The sequence below is a fragment of the Mauremys mutica genome, chromosome 9 (assembly GCF_020497125.1).
Source record: "Mauremys mutica isolate MM-2020 ecotype Southern chromosome 9, ASM2049712v1, whole genome shotgun sequence".
Classification (NCBI taxonomy): domain Eukaryota; kingdom Metazoa; phylum Chordata; order Testudines; family Geoemydidae; genus Mauremys; species Mauremys mutica.
This window is the reverse complement of record NC_059080.1, coordinates 7,714,693-7,731,096: the sequence shown is the minus strand read 5'-3', so window position 1 is coordinate 7,731,096 and position 16,404 is coordinate 7,714,693. Positions and strand designations below refer to the sequence as shown.

General features: G+C 41.4%; 1 long non-coding RNA gene across 1 annotated transcript in view; it reads right to left on the bottom strand.

Moving 5' to 3' along the window:
* Positions 1-6,374: 6,374 nt before the first annotated feature.
* LOC123376996 overlaps positions 6,375-16,404 on the bottom strand; it is a 46,855-nt gene continuing 36,825 nt past the window's right edge. Inside the window, exons 2-3 of the long non-coding RNA XR_006582029.1 lie at positions 8,217-8,308; positions 6,375-6,423 (exon numbers count right to left, since the gene is read on the bottom strand). This is a non-coding gene — a long non-coding RNA (uncharacterized LOC123376996). The remainder of the gene's footprint in view (positions 6,424-8,216; positions 8,309-16,404) is intronic.

Genomic DNA, 16,404 nt, shown 5'->3' with positions numbered 1-16,404 from the left:
GTAACTATGAAATATTTGATAATATTTTGATATCAAAGGATAACGCCACCCCCGCCCTCCGGGTTTTAAAACTCTAATGAATAACGGAAAGATTAAAGGGAGGTTATAGAATCCCTGAGAAGACGGTCTGTCCCTAGAATGATTGAGTTAATTGACAAGAAAAAGGATATTAAGTACTTGAGAATCATCATCGGATTATTGTAACCCAAACTCTGTGAACTTTTAAAAACCTTTACACAGAGTAACTGGGTAAGGGCCATTGCAAAGTCCACTGAAGTCAATGGAAAAACTCCCATTGACTTCAGCAGGTGCTATATTTGGGAACCTGTCTTGTTTCACCAGTACCATACTGTGCTTAGTTGCATTTTTAAAAGATGAATCCATGTGGCTGGAGAAGGTGAAGAACAAATGCAAAAACGCACCTGACAGATACACAGCCATACAACAGCTTGTGGTGTAGGGCATGATCCAATTTCCACTGAATGTAATGGGAAGTCTCACAGTTACTTCAGTGGGAGTTGGAATAAGTCCTTAATTTGGCTCATTTGCATGGCTCATTTGGTGCTGTTGGTAAATAGATTTCTATTATTCCAATCAAAAGCAGAGTATCCTGGACCTGAATTTGAATGCATAGAAGTCATTGTGGGGTTTAGATGTTTCTTGTGATTATTAGAACTGGGAGCACTGGCTGTTGGGAGTCTGAAAGGCCAGGAAACAGGAAGAAGGGGGGAGGAGTTGAGGAGGCAGAGTGAGAGTTGCAGCGGGTGCAGCAGCAGCTTGGTAAAGAGGTTTCCACTGTAAAAATAAAGTCCTGTGGAAGTTTGTTAGTACCTTGCCTGGTTGATACAACAGTCATTCACAGTAAAAGTGCAGAAAGAGTCTCAAACAACGAGAGTACGGCTCTTCTTTCAATTGATGGCTTAGCTCCTGCTGACTGCTTTCTTACCATCTGAAATATTCATCCTGAATATTCATATTAAATGCTCTCAAAATTTGCCTTGGTTCAAACTTGACCTGAATTTGTGAATTAGCAGTGGGCAGCTTCATATATATATATATATTATGTCAACACATTTTCATTGAGACTGGAGATGAACAGTTTTTCTCTACAAGGTTATCCTTAAATGTTCTGAAACTGCCATGCATTTAGGGTTCAAACTGAGGTCATTGTAAAGTGCAAATGGAGCAAGTCACACAGTATTTATCCTTTGTCCACAGTTGGAGGAGCAGCAGGTTGATCGTTTGCTCTGAGGCTGCCTTTTCTGATTTCCACAACGGTGTGTTTGCTTTGCTGTTTTTTTTAACGTGAAACATTTCTAACGGCTCTGGCAATTTACCATCCACCAATGAATCACCAAGAGGGAGGCTTTAAGGAAAGATTTCTTTCTAAATTTGCATTTTATTTTTATTTTTGACCCTGGCAACATTTCCTTGAGTCTGTTATTCTAAGTGGGGGGAAATGACGGCTGTATATGGAAACAGGGCCCCATATAGAAATGCTCCAGCAGGAGCAGGTCTGGTCTTGCATTTTTAATTCCATCAGTATCTTTATTTATGGAGTATTATCTTTTTGATAGACCCAAATCCAGGACACTGAACACAGACCAAACTGCCAGGGACAGATGCACAAAGTCAAGGAGCAGGAGGAAAAGGATTTTTCTCCCTGTCTCCAGGCTGCAGATCTATTCAGGTCACCAATGACTGAAACAGCCTACAGTGCAAGTAAGGGAAAGCCCATTAGCATATGCAAAGGAACACTGTGGATGCAAGACAATGGCTCCACACATTTGCACCAGCCAACAGAGAGGGCCAGAAATGGCTGGAGAAGAACATTATAACCTAAGGTGGTATGGTTCCTGCACTCCCCAGGATTTGAGGTGAACATTAAGCCTCCCAGAGATCTGATGTGGGTTCTTTCTCCATCTTGCCCCCAATGAAGAGCTGTGGTTTCATGTCATAACTTATGGTAGTCCTTCCAGAGGAGCTGAGGTTTTGGCCCAATCTGTGTGCTTGTGGTGTCAGTGCTTTGGTTCATACCTATGTTTGAGGGCAAAAGTTTTTGGAAAAACCTTGCCAAGGAATTATCATGTATGAAATACCCAAACAGAAGTAGTGAAACATGCATGCAAAGGTCTGTTTCACAATCTCATGTAGTCATGAGGACTACATATCAGAAATCAAAATGAATTCAATTTGGCCTTGTGCAATTATTCATTTAATTCTGAAATATGGCATTCCGGTGGAGAGCAAATTGATACTGTATCATGTTGCTTTACAAAACTGAGTTCAAACAAGTCACACTCAGCATGTTGTGAATGATGAGTCCCTGGGTCAGCTCCAACCAGATGTTAGCGAATAAATTTAAATCTGGTTGGAGGAATTTTTAATACAGATCATTAAATATTCTCACCCCCCACTCAAATTAATTTTAGAATGGGCAGTCTTCTCTCAAAACTGAGGGTCACCATGTAAAGGTAAACTAACTTATCTTTCTCCAGTTCTCATGGAAAATGTATCCGCTTTAGGTATAATTTCAAGCACGAGGAAATAATGTGATTGTATTTGTTAACCACATTGAGGAAACAAAAGGATTCAGTTTCTCATGACCTGTCTCAGATAAAATCAATGATACCTAAACAGTAATCAAATCTTTTAGTCCATTCTCTAAGAATAGCATCCTTCTCACACAGAGCCAGCTGCCAATGCTGACAGACAACTAAGGGAGTTTCCAATGGAGAAATTTGTGTAACAGGAAAAGTCCATGAGCATTATCCTGTTCATCTTCTAAATAAATATCTAGCTATTTACAGTATAAATCTCCACCAAATGAATGACAGGAATTCTCCTTCTTTTATCTCTCTCCTCATGGACACATAGGGTGGTACACTTTGCATGGGCATCCATGTTTCTGGAGGAACATATTTGTTCCATTAGTTGTACAGCAGTTAACTAACATTGTGCAGCACGGGCCAGATTCTGCCACTCTTACTCACACTGGATAGTACCTTACTCCAGCTGAGGATCTAGCCCTCTATCAACATGTATTTTGCACACACACAAACACACACAGATTATTCTTAAAGTAAGTCAAGCTCTCAAAAGTTAGGAAAGGCCAGAATTAATGTTGTCTATGCAACCTTAATTCTTCCCCCATGAGCATATCTTTTATGATACAGTCTTTAGTTATATGATCACATATTATCTTTTCCAGAGGGCCTTGACTTTTTCAACATGCAGGATGGACAGTACTCATTGAATGAGAAGCCATTCAACATTTTGTTCTCTCCTCATTGTTGTACGTGGCCCTAGAATGCACATTATTCAAACCCCGCTCTGAAGACAGAATTATTAATATTCTTATTGGCTCGTCTATGCTGCAATTTGCCATAGACGAGCCAATCTTCACAAACATGAATACATTTTCACAACATCCTTGGGAGGGAGGTGATATTAGCCTCATTTGTAAACATGAATACATTTTCACAACATCCTTGGGAGGGAGGTGATATTAGCCTCATTTGTAAAATAGGGAACAAAGACACAGAAAGATTAAGGCCAAAAGCATCCACAAATTAGGGGGCCCAATTTGAGGTATCTAGGTCTTTAGAGCATTTAGCATTATACAGCACTCCATATGTTCAAAGCACAACTCCCGTTGACTTTAGCTGCAGCTGTGAGTGCTCAGCACTTCTGCAAATCAGACCACGAGGTCTCAATCCAGGAACCCAGAAAATGAGGAGCACACACTTAGTGACTGCCTGTGAAAAGCCTAGTTTAAGTAACATGCCTAGCATCATACAGGAACTCTGTAGCAGGGTGGAATCCAGTTCTTCAGGGCAGCATTCAACTGCCTTAACCATGAAACTATCCTTTCTCTTCCTGCAATCCCTTGCCTCGTTCACTAGACACCTTCCAACGTTTGCTACAAATGAAGCTATAGAAAACAGTTATTACAGAAAATACTCTACTTCACTATACAACCCTTATCCCCTGAACATGTCCATCCCGCACACTGAATGACTCCACTTCCTGTTCCCTCCAAGCTTGTCCCCTTCTGCCCCATCTCCTTCAACCTGTCCCTGTGCCAGTCCTATCTCTTCCCCGCTCCAACCTCCGCATCCCAGGCCTATTCTTATTTAGCCAGTCCCAATCTCCAGTCCTCATACTTCTCATCCCTGGTCCTCTTGTCCTACCAGTCTTGGTCTCCTCACACGCCCAGTCTCCCTGCTCATTATTCCCAGTTGCTCCAGGCTGGTTTCTTTCCCCCTGACTCCTTGCTGTGCTCCCAGCCCTGTATACAAGTTCCAACACACCAGCCGGTGATTTTGATAGACGGCCCAATTCAGACTCCCATTTTGAGGGAGCAATTTTTGTACCTCCACCTATCTGTAGGCGGAATTGATGTCATTTCTGTGTCTGCTTGACTGGTGCTAAAGAGATGGATTGATAACAGCCTGGCCATACAGTTTGTTACACTCAGCAGCTAAGATGAAGTACAGCTAAGAGGGGTGGCAAATATTAATGCAGGGAAGTGGAGTTATTGCTAAAACTGAAGACGTGCTCACAGGAAACTGGACCCTGTATGGCAATGTGTTGTATCAGTCTTACCACTAAATCAAGGCAACGCTGATATTTCATATCTATTTGGCTACCCAAACAAAATACGTGCAGTAGGCGGACACTGACTTTTTCCTCTGCGACTTAAAACTGGTGTGTGAGAGATATCTCTCATAGTCACAGGCAGATGTAGAAATGATTATAATGTTGAACTGCTTTGCGCTTGGCAAGCCAATATAGATGTGCAGTTTGTAGTGGATAACTCATTAGCTTTGGCTTAGCATGCTATTTCTGACTTTACAAAGCATGAGACCCAGGGTTTGTGATCTAAATTATTGTTTCTGCAAATCTGTTTTCTAGGCTTTGAAGCAACAGGATAAAGAAACTGTCACATCAGCTAAAGTGTCAGTTTTGCAGTTGTGAAGTTGCAGCTCCCTTTAATAATTAGATATGTAAATCTTAAATACAGAATAGCCCACAAGTCTACCGTGGAAATAAAACAAGCCTGCAAAAGAATATTGCAGTAGGATAAATGATTCATTTAACTGTAACTGATTCTAAATACAACAGTGACCTAGCTCTTAGATAGCTACTTTTATCATTGGTTTTTAAAGTACTTTATGAAGGAACCAAGTATCATTTTCCCCATTTCACAGATAGGGAAACCAAGGCACAGTGAAGCAAAGTGACTTGATCAAGGATATTCAACAGGCCAGTGGAAGAACCAGGGATAGACCACACCGTCTCCTTCTAGTACCCTACCCATTGGACTATACTGTATCAGTGATTTTGGAGGTGTTGCAGCCCAGTCATATCTCCTACTGGAAATAGGCTAGCCCTGTTCTGGCTATTCACTGAATGGGAAATTGCTTTGTTTTTTGTTACCAGATAAAATGGCTTAAGAACCAAAAAAGCGGAGCTGAGATGCTATTTCTTCTGTTTTACGTCTGACACAACTAATTACGGTGTTATCTAGATGATTTAAAATGCTTAACGTTTGAATAAATGTTTAAATAAACCCACAGAGGCATCAACTGTACGGAAGCTGCTATGCAATGCGGGGAAAGCGTAAACTCTGCTGCGTCAGGGTGGACATTGAGTTGGATACAATGAGTATTAAATAGTATTTGTACTGCAGTAGGGCCAATGGTCTCGAGCCCCACTGGGCAAGTTGCTGTACAGACATATAACCAAAATGCCCTGAAGAAACGCTTACGCTCGGAGAATAAGATGAGAGACAATAGCGGACCCATACAGACCGACCGGTCTGGCGAGGTAACAGTGAGATGATTGTGATCAGTCCCAGTCCGTTAACCACAACAGCTAGACGTGCAAGGTAGGGAGGCAGTGGGGGGAAAAGAGGGTGTGGGGTTAAAAACTGGAACATCAAATTGCCCTTTGACAAACAACCATCCTAGAAAGATCTGGACAATAAATGAATATTTCATTCCTGCCTTTCCTCCGCCTTCATGTTCATTGGGTACAAGGCATAGGAAGCATGAATGGCTTTTTCCACTTACGTTTGTTATTACTTAGGTGCACAGAGTGCAAAGAAAAAAATGGTAGAATGAAAGGGAAGGAGATGCCAGAGGCCAAAAAGCAGGGAAAGACCATTTAAGGGCAGTCTTTGTCCTATAGGATATACTTCCTCCTTCACTAAGCCATAGATGGCAAATATCATTGCTGCTAAAGAGCAGCCCTATAGAGAGAAGGTAGCTGTACAGGGAATGGTTACCCACTTAAACAGACACAGAGATTGTACTGTATCGGGGGGAGGTTATGTGACCAGTCGAGCAGGATCAAGGAAGAAATGTCTAACCTGGGTTTGTCCTGGGCAGGATTCTGGCACTCCACCGTCTAGCCTCTCTGAGGAGAAGAAAATGAGAAGATTTCCATTTACTTCAGTGGGAGCTAGAGCAGGCCTTGAGTCTGTAACATGCTTTTGGGTCTTTCTGGCTGGGAGATGCAGTATAAGTGCAAGTTTGTCATTTCGCTAGAGGTGCCAGGCTTGGCTTCCTGCTTGAGGTCAAATCAAATTTGTACTTAACGCCGAAATTTGATTTGGTTCATTCATCTCAGATCCCAAGATATATTAAAATCCCACTGCCACAGTGCAGAGAAGTTAGCGCACTTAGTCCTGAAAAGTGGTTTGCCTTTTATCAGAGAAACCAAGTGAACAGCAGAGGCAGGATTATTAAATTATCCCGCTCTTCATTTATTTATAAATGCATTATTCCCACATTTAGGCTTGGGAAAGAGAATTGATCTGAACAGGAAAGAGCTGCTGTGCACTGGGCAGATCTTTTAATTTAAAAAAAATAATAATAATAAAGAATCACTTTAAAAACAAAACAGTAAAAAAAATAGCCCTCTGAGTCACTACGGATAATTCTCAGCTCTTTACTTCCAATGCAACTCAGAATGCATCTTCCTGCATCTTGTCTTATCTTTTCCCACTTTGTTATATTTAGCACACTGCTCAAACTCTGGGCATCAGATTTATTTCCCAGAGCAAGCCACTTGCAATGTCCTTCCTGCTAGTGGCGACAGGGGGCGCAGCATGGGCCAGAGCAAGTATGAAGTTTATTGTTTGTATTATAGGCATGCTTAAGAGACTAAGCTATGGACCAGTACCCCATAGTGTGAGGTGCTGTACACACACAACACAAAGGTGATTCCAGCCCAAAAGAATTTATAAACCAAGGAAAGTGTAGAGCTTCTCAACCTTGGTAGTGCCACTGGCCATGCCTGGAGGTTACAGGCTTGTGTCTGTAACTCCACCCCTAAACACTACAGGACACATGCTGCAAAGACCAATGCTAGTGTTTTGCTAAACTTTGTCTAGGGCTGTTTGTGACATAACAGTATGGTGCAGTGATTAAAACATTACACTCAGATACACGACTTCTGGGTTCAGTTCTCAGCTCCACAGCAGACTTCCTTGACCTGGGGCAAGTCACCCAGACTAGCAGTTTCTTAGTTCTAGCTTTACTAAAACAGGGATGTGAGTACTTCACAGGGGTGATGACACTTCATTCATTCATATTGATAAACTGCTCTGAGATCCACATGGAGACATGAAGAGAGACCTCGTAAAGGCTTTGATGGTGCCCATTTTATTTAAAAGGGCCTATTCTGGTCTGCGGCTCCAGAGAAGCACCATGTAGAAGGCAGCCAGGGGGATGGATGGCAAAGATGGTTTTAAGCCCCCAGTGTGAGTTACAGAGCGTGTGGGGCTGATCTAACTTACAGCAGCCTTCCCACAGCTACCATGGGATCCCCACAGCTACCACGGGCAGTCCAGAATCATGGCACTGAGCAGTATCAGCACAATTCCATCCCACCTCCAATCCAAGCCCTAGGTGGGGCATCATAAAGGGAATTCTTATTGAGGCCCTGTATGCTGGAGGGGTATAGAGGGTCTTGGGCCAGAATTATTTTCAATGTTACTTAAGGATTTAGAGGCATCTGTTCTTATGCCAAACTGGATCCAAAATGCCTCTTTAATAATTACTTAGTCTCCTGAAAATAGTAGTCTCAATCTATGACCCATGCTTATAGTTTTAATCACTTGTGCCATGTGATCACATGTGCTCTGTCAAAGGCCTGGGATCAGCACAACAGACACATCACAGGGAGTTTGTTGTAAGAAAACAAACCTCATTCTGCAGATTCCAGTTATTTGGTTTCCAATGCCTCAGATGACCTCAGATTCCAGCGTTGCAGGATTTAACTGTCCTCATAAGATTTGCTAAGAAATCAATGAAAATAACTTGGTTAGAAAATCTGGCCCATGATTTACAGGCCCATGATTTACAGACCCATTAGGTAGGTCTACGTGGCAAAACAACCCATGGCAGCGAGTCTCAGAGAGCCTAGGTCTACAGACAGGCTCATGCCATGTAGACGTTCACGCTCAGGCTGGGGCTTGGGCTCTGAAGCTCGGCGATGGGGGTGAGTTTCAGAGCCCGATTGTCCACATGGCTATTTTTAAGGCCTTACTGCAAATCTGAAGAGCTGGGCTCTGAGTCTCGCTGGTGGGCGGGGGCAGGTGGGTTGCCGTGTAGACATGCTTCCGCTCTCCTAGCCCAACAGGGATCCAGCCTATTCCAGAAGCTACACTGGATAGCACAAATGCTTCCTTCACCAGACAGCTGTGCTCCAGGAGTCAGCCTCTCCAGACCAGTCCTCTGGCTCTGTTGCCTCTCCCTTCGAGAGGAAGAGACAAGCTGCTTTGACAGATGTATTTCAAGGCTGATTTTTGAAGAATGCTTTTGTGTGAGAGACCATGCAGCCCAAAGGATGTTAAAAGGTTGACGTGCACATTAAACAGTATTACACTTCAAAAGATACTGTGTTACACCGCCTTACTTTAAAGTAAGAAGCAACTTGAATCCTTTGTAAGGATTTGGGCATAGGCTATGTATAGTACTTAGATTGAGATTTTTTTTTAAAAGTAATTTAAGAGTACAGTGTCAGGGCCCCTGTTTTGTAGATCATACAGCAAATAACTGTGCCACTCAGCCTTGTTAATTGTGCAATTCCTTAGTGCTATGATATTATGATGATAGGTGACATTATTAAATGCAGCACTTAGACCTGAAAAACAAAAGGCAGATACATTTCTGAATGTTACCTAATTTAATGGTGTTTCTTTCTCTCAGTTTCCATAGGAGTGAACTGCTAACAGTGAATCCAATGCCCCTTGAATCTGCTCCCCCCTAGGTCCCCTGAGCCCAGTTTTGTTATGTTCTGGTTCTTTTACAAAGCCCGTCCTTTATCTTGGGTATTTGGGGAGCAGAGGAAGGATATTCCGGACTGGGACTGGTGAGACCTGAGCTCAGTTCCTGGCAGGGCCGCCTAGAGAGGGGGGCAAGTGGGGCAATTTGCCCCAGGCCCCCATGAGAGTTTTTGGGGCCCCTGGAGCGGGGTCTTTCACTTGCTCCAGAGGCCCCAGAAAACTCTCACAGGGCCTGGGCCCCTGGAGCTTCTTCCACTCCGGGTCTTTGGCAGCAATTCAGTGGCAGGGGGTCCTTCCACTCCGGGACCCGCCATCGAAGTGCCCCAAAGACCCGCGGCGGGGGATCCTTCCGCCCCGGGACCCACTGCCGAAGACCCCAGGCCCCCTGAATCCTCTGGGCAGCCCTGGTTCCTGGCTCCATCAGAGACCCTCTGTGTGAGCCTGGGCAAGTGAGATAATCTCTCTGTGCCTCTATTCTCCATCTGTAAAATAAGGACAATAATGTTTCCTACTTGATAGGCTTTTGTAAGGGTCAATATATTAATGGATTCTCAAGCACTACATGGATGAGGGCCATATACCGTAGGGGTGGTACATAGAACTTTCTTTGAGTCTTGTGGCTGAGTATGAGGGTTTTTTAACTGATCATCAGTCAAATCATGAGTTACATGGCAGGTGTGACGGGTGGCTTGCAGTATTGGGTTTTTTACATTGCACATTTTTGTAAAAAGCACTGAGGGCTGTTTAAGAAAGTGACGTTGTGGACAGGGCATGGGGACTGGGACTCAAGAAATCTGAGTTGTGGTCCTGGTTCCGCTGCTGACTTGCTGCCTAGTTTTAGCTGGGCCTCCAGGTACAATAATTAATAATACTTATTCAACAAAATCATTAAATGAATAGTACTTATTTTTATTATGATTGTGCTTATTCAACATAGACGCAGACACACAAGGTAATATCTGGTTCATTTGAAGACTCTTTTGCCAACAAGGTATATTGAATTGCTCCTTATCCATTCATTTTTAATTGAGGGATTATTCTTTTAGAAGCTTCTCCATGTTTCTTTTCCCTCTCTAGAACGCCAGGAGACACTTGGAAGGACTACACAAGAGCTGCCATTAAGTTCACAATGTGAACATAAAATAGTTTGTTTATCTGATAACTAGGCTCAGTGCTCTCATGAAATATGACTGATACTGAGCTACAGAGTGTGGCGGGGTCATTAAGTTTTGTATTGAATTCCTTTGACTCCTGGATAATTTATCAACATTCTGCACCACTTCTACCTGAAAACTTTACTTTAAATAACCAGAAAGCACCACGCAGTCAATCATTTATTTCTCCTAGAGCAGAGGAACGAGGGAATCAGATAATTCACTTGGTTGTTCCAAGAAAGAACAGTGGCCCAAACCCTGCTTGCCTTATTCAAGCCGTTAGTCTCATTAAAGCCAATGGAACTACAGTAGTGTAAGTAAATGCACAAGTGTTGATCCTTACTATGAAATTTATGACCTGGCTAGTTCTCTTGCTGTCCTAAAGTACAAGCTGGTTGCTAGGTCATGTGATTAGCCAGAAATAACTTTCATTTGTTTTTTGGCATTAATATGGAGCAGGCGTCTCAGGATTACAACACTGTGTGTGTAAGCGAGAAAGATCTTTAATGTACCTCTATAAAATACACACAAGATCAGCTTTGCTCCAGACAGTGGATTTGGTCTAAGACTGTAAAACAAAGAGTATGTGATGGGAGTGAACCCACAGGAGCAGCTTGTGAAAGTAGCCTTCAGCGCAGGTTTTACATACAGTACACTAGAGTCTGTGGAGTGCAGTGTTTGCACATGTCTGAGTTCTAACAGCAAATGCTCATCCTGCAGGCGATGGATGCTGCAAAGATGTATGAAATCAGATTTCCTTTCTGACAAGCACTCTACTTGCTATAACTTTTATACAAAAAAACAAGAGTCAGCTCTGCATCCATTTCTCTTATATGACTATGTAGCTCTCATGTTCTGTTTTGCCACAGAATCTGATATTTCTACTTGTTGGGCAAGTTGTACATCCACCCACCCATCTATCCATCCTTGTGATTACTACTTTCTGAACAGTATGGAGGCAGACCTATATATTATCTTGTAAGTCTAAACCTTTCAGTCAAGTGTGACCTAGTAGATAGAACACTGGACAGGACCTCAGGAAAGCTGGGTTCTATTCCTCACTCTCCCATTGGCCTACTGTATGATCATGGGCTAGTCTCTGCACCTTATCTGTAAAAAGGGAAAAATGATACAGACTTATTTTGAAAAACATGTTGAGATCTATGGATGAAAAGGGCAAGCTAAGAGCTAGGGCTTATTATTGTAAAGAATATTTTTGACAAGTTAAACATCAGGATATTAAACTTATCAGGGAATTTAGAATCACACAGAGAAAAAAAAAACAATGGTGGAAGTGTGTTATTTGTACTTCTCTCTTGCTTTTCATTTGGTAAATGCTGGCAGATCTGACCTTAAAAAATACTTTCACAGAATATGGCGTAACAGTTTCATACTCATTAGTGCAATACAAGCGTTGAAAGACTGAGTCGAAGTGGGAGACTCTGAATCATCGCTAGAATAACACGTTTCCCCTTCCCCCACGCAATAACACACATAGTCTCCACTCAGGTGGTTACCAATGTTTATACTAAAACACTCACAGCACAGCAGTGTTCACAGTAACACATTATTCAGATACATGCTTCGCTGACTGAATAGTATTCTTCTGTAGCCGTGTAAAACAATTCAAGCCTAGTTTTACTGATAAAGAAATGGAAACGCACCAGCTGTAATAGAAGGCACTTGCCCTGGAGCGCCCCCTGGCAGCCCAGTGTGGGAACAGTTACATCTTGGCCTCAGTGTTTCCTAGCGGGCAATCAATAAGTTCAATGAGGCTTGTATACAATGACAATGCCTCTTGAAGGGTTTAGTTTAATGAGCCATCAGACATGGTATACAAACAAGCCACCTTCTGTCTCAGTGTAAGTTCCTGTCATATACCCCGAAGTTCCTTTTATAAACTCTGTGAAGCCTGATTCAGGACGAACTTTATTTTCTGATCATACACATTGGCGAGCCATACCCATATTAATTAATATCCATTAATTATTAATATTACTAATTAATTTTAAAAAAATAATTAACCAAATACAATTAAATTAAGTGGATAAATTCCACCGACCCTACTAACCCACCCCAAATCAGGCTACACCAGCTATGTTTCGCTAATTGTCTGAAAGAATTTTTCTGTGAAGATCTCATTGGCATTATCCATGTAGTCGTGATCTCTGACATTAGCTGTTTCTCTGTGGCCTCCAGAACAGGACTACTACAATGTGCCCTATATTGAAATACCTTTGAAGACCATTCAAAAGCTGCAGCTACTACACAACATGATTGCTTGCTTATCTAGTGGTGATAACCATATGGAGCATGTCACACTAATTTTCCATAAACTGCACTGACTTCCTTTTTCCTTATGGATGAAATCAGAGGTACTGATATGGATCTTTAAAGTCCTATCTGATTTGTGTCCCATGCTCTACCTACTTGTCCTTGTGACAACTGAGATGCTATGGCTCCACATTCCTAGCTGTGCACAAATGGAGACAGGACATTCTCAGTAAGAGTCCTTAGCTCTGGAATTAACTGTTTCTTTTTAGTCCAGCAGAGTCCACATTTCTCGACCGCCAGAGCATAAAGGGAGGCTGATCTATTCATTACTCATATTTTTGCCTGCTGGTGTGATTGAGGGGAATACACTGAACTTTATTCTGGGGTGGGAGTCTATTAAATTGACATTTGTCAATATTATGCAATTGGGTTGATTTTATTTGTGTGCATGTGCTCAGAGACAGGGTGCACTTTTAAAATTCCCAAATACTAAGTACGCAGTTTCTTTAATAGATTATTCCAAAGACCAACATGAACAAGCTACTAGAGGATGCCCAATGGCAAAATGATCAACACCCTTCAGGACAGCAACTGCATCTCTTCTGCAACACATTCATTCTCTGCAAGTTGTATAGCATGCATCTTACTGATGTTCCTGAATTATTTTATTGGTCTCTTCCCTGGCAGGTCAGCTGTTAATTAATCAAAACTTAAAAAAATATTTCTCTCATTATCTTGTTAGAAGACTGAAATAACTTTATATCCCGTTACATCTTCTGTTCTTGCAAAGTTTATTCCTAGAAAGGTAATGACTAGACCCTAGAGTAAAACTCCCCTGCAATACATCATATTAAAATATTAGATTATTAATGTTGGAAAAAATAAGAGGGAAATCAAGAGATTTCTTTACATATCACAGGGGGAGTTCATTAGATTAACTAAAATGCTAAATAAACTTTTAAATCTGGCCTAACTCCATAAAGTCCAGAGTATTCTAATGTCGGCTTCCCTTCCAACATTAACTCATTTTGTTTTGAATTGGTCTTTCAGAGGTCCAAGATGAATATATGATCACTCAGATACCATTTACGGCTATACACAGGCTCAGTATAACTTCAGAGTTAGTATGCAATGTCTTTCTCTCTGTTGAGCATTTTTGAGTCACTGCATGATGAAGTGGGCTAGTTTTACATTCATGAAATGCTCTGGCCTTTTTTTCCATTTTAATAGGCTGTTTTAAACTGCTATCTTCACGGTGCTGTAGGGTTATCTACTGCCTGATCAGTAATCCAGCTAAATGCCCATAACTAGCAGAAAGCCAGCTCCATAGATGCTCATTCACTGAATATCTATGAAGCTTCCCTTGCTAGGCAGCAGAGCTGGTAAGAAAACCAAAATTTCTGAAAACTAAGAAATTCTGGAGAAGAGAAACATTTCAATTTTTTTGTTGGAAAATGTCGGGTTTCCCTTGGGAAGTCCTGAACCAATCTGAAAAATTGTTCAGGAATCCCTATGAAAAAAGTAGTCGAGATGAAATAATATTTTTGGTAGAAAACACTTTCCACACAGAAGAATTTTACCAGCTCTACAAGGCAGACATGGAGTTTTCCCTCTGTTTCAAGAGGGCTCGTCAAGAGGTAGCTACTTCCTTTGGTGGATGGAAGAGATTTAAAGGGAGGATTTAGTTGGAAATTGGTCCTGCTTTGAGCAGGGGATTGGACTAGATGACCTCCTGAGGTCCCTTCCACCCTGATATTCTATGATTCTATGAGTGGAACACCCTTGGTTGAGCTTTGAAATGGAGCTGTCATGTAGGGATATGAAGAAGGGACAAGAAACCTCTTTATCGCTCCTCTGAATCATGAAATCAGCAATTGGAGTGGTGCAGGGTGAAAGAGACAATGTCTTCATTGCCAGTAGATGGGTAGCCTTCCTATTAGCTATGATAGAATACCTCTGTTCCCTAGACACACTCACATATATAGCAGGAAAACTGAAGGGAAGAATGGCCTCTTCACCCTTAAGTACAAGTTGCATTAAGGAAACATAGGCATTGCCAGTCTGGATCAGTTGTTGATTCTCAAAGACTTGGAAAATCAGGCCACCTATTTAAGACTGGGATTTTCAAATGAACCTAAGGGAGCTGGGCACCCAATTCCCATTGAATTTCAGTGAGCTCTGAGTATCTAACTCAATTGGAGCCTTTGAAAAATACCAGTCTGTGTCTAAATTTCAATTCTGATGCTTATGTTAAAGCATCTATGTCTGAAAATTTTGCCCATCTAATCTATTCCAGTTTTGAAGAGTGAGTAGCAAAGTGTTGGGTTTTTTCTTTAATAGCTTTTCCAGTACTAATATACAGATTTCAGTTTATTTGGCTTAAACTTTCCACAAACTGACACAGATTTCTCTATCCCTATGTACATCACCAGGAAAATATCAAAAGTTAATTAAAGCTCTGAAACTTGGAGCTGTACCTGTTAGGACAAAGGTTAAGAGCTTTATTTTACATTACATCTATCTTTACAAAACACAACTGTGAGGTTGTCTTAATATTTGAGTTTTCTTTTTGTACTCTGGAATACATTCCAGGAGCAGGCTTTGATATTCCTTTCCCTGAACTGATTACAGAACATGCCCCAATTCTTAAAACTAATATCCTTCCATATCTAAGGGATAAAGATTATTTGGAATCACAGACATGGTTCGACTGTAATGAGAGCAACGATGTCATTTTTTTAAGGTAATGAAGTCCAAACTTATCACAGCACTTGCAGTGTTTGGGAATAATTGAGTGGTGAGGTATATCAGTTTATTATGAGCAGAGCGAAACCTATAGATTAAAAAGATCGTGTCTTTTTCTTTAAATAATAGAATTATGCTGGCAAATTAAGTCTGGGAACTAAATCAATCTTCTGATGACTGGATTCAAGTTAAAGGGCAAAAGAAAAGCTTTATAATCTTCTCCGCATGGTTGGCTGTTTTCTAGTCAAGCATGCTGACTGCAGCATAATGCCACACTTCCTCTTTATTAAAATGTCAAATGCTATTTAGCTGTAAATTTTCCTAAACTCCAGAGAAGGTTTATGGAGAAATACTTGACAATTGCTGGATTTATATCAATTAAGTGAAACATTTGATGGAACAAAGGGAACAAAAGATGGTTAAGAGAATACAGTACCACATTCCAGACTTGTTATTGTACTCTAGTTCAACTGCTGAATATTCAATAGTGGTAAATACCATCCACAGAGAAAAGGCATCTATAATGCACATTTATTGAATTAGTACAGTGCTCTGAAGCAAAAGGCAATATTAACACATACATAGCTCCATAATTTTGCCTGGCTCTTTTCAACGATGGGGTGGGTGGGAAAGCTATGGTCCCTGCTCCAAAGATTTTACAATCTAAATGAGACTAACATAGATGATAGACTGAAGAATAGGGGATAAGGATGAGATGGATGTGGGTAAAAGAAATAGATATAATGGGTTAAGTCCTGTCCCCATTGAAGACAAAGATAGTTTTGCCATTGACTTGTGATAATTGTATGTGCACCCTGAGAAAGGCCAAGAGGGAAGGAAGTCAGTGGGGGAAAGAGTGGTACATGCAGAATATCTCCTCAGCCACCATGGGACACTGTGAACACACCAAATCCATCTTCTACTCTCTATCCT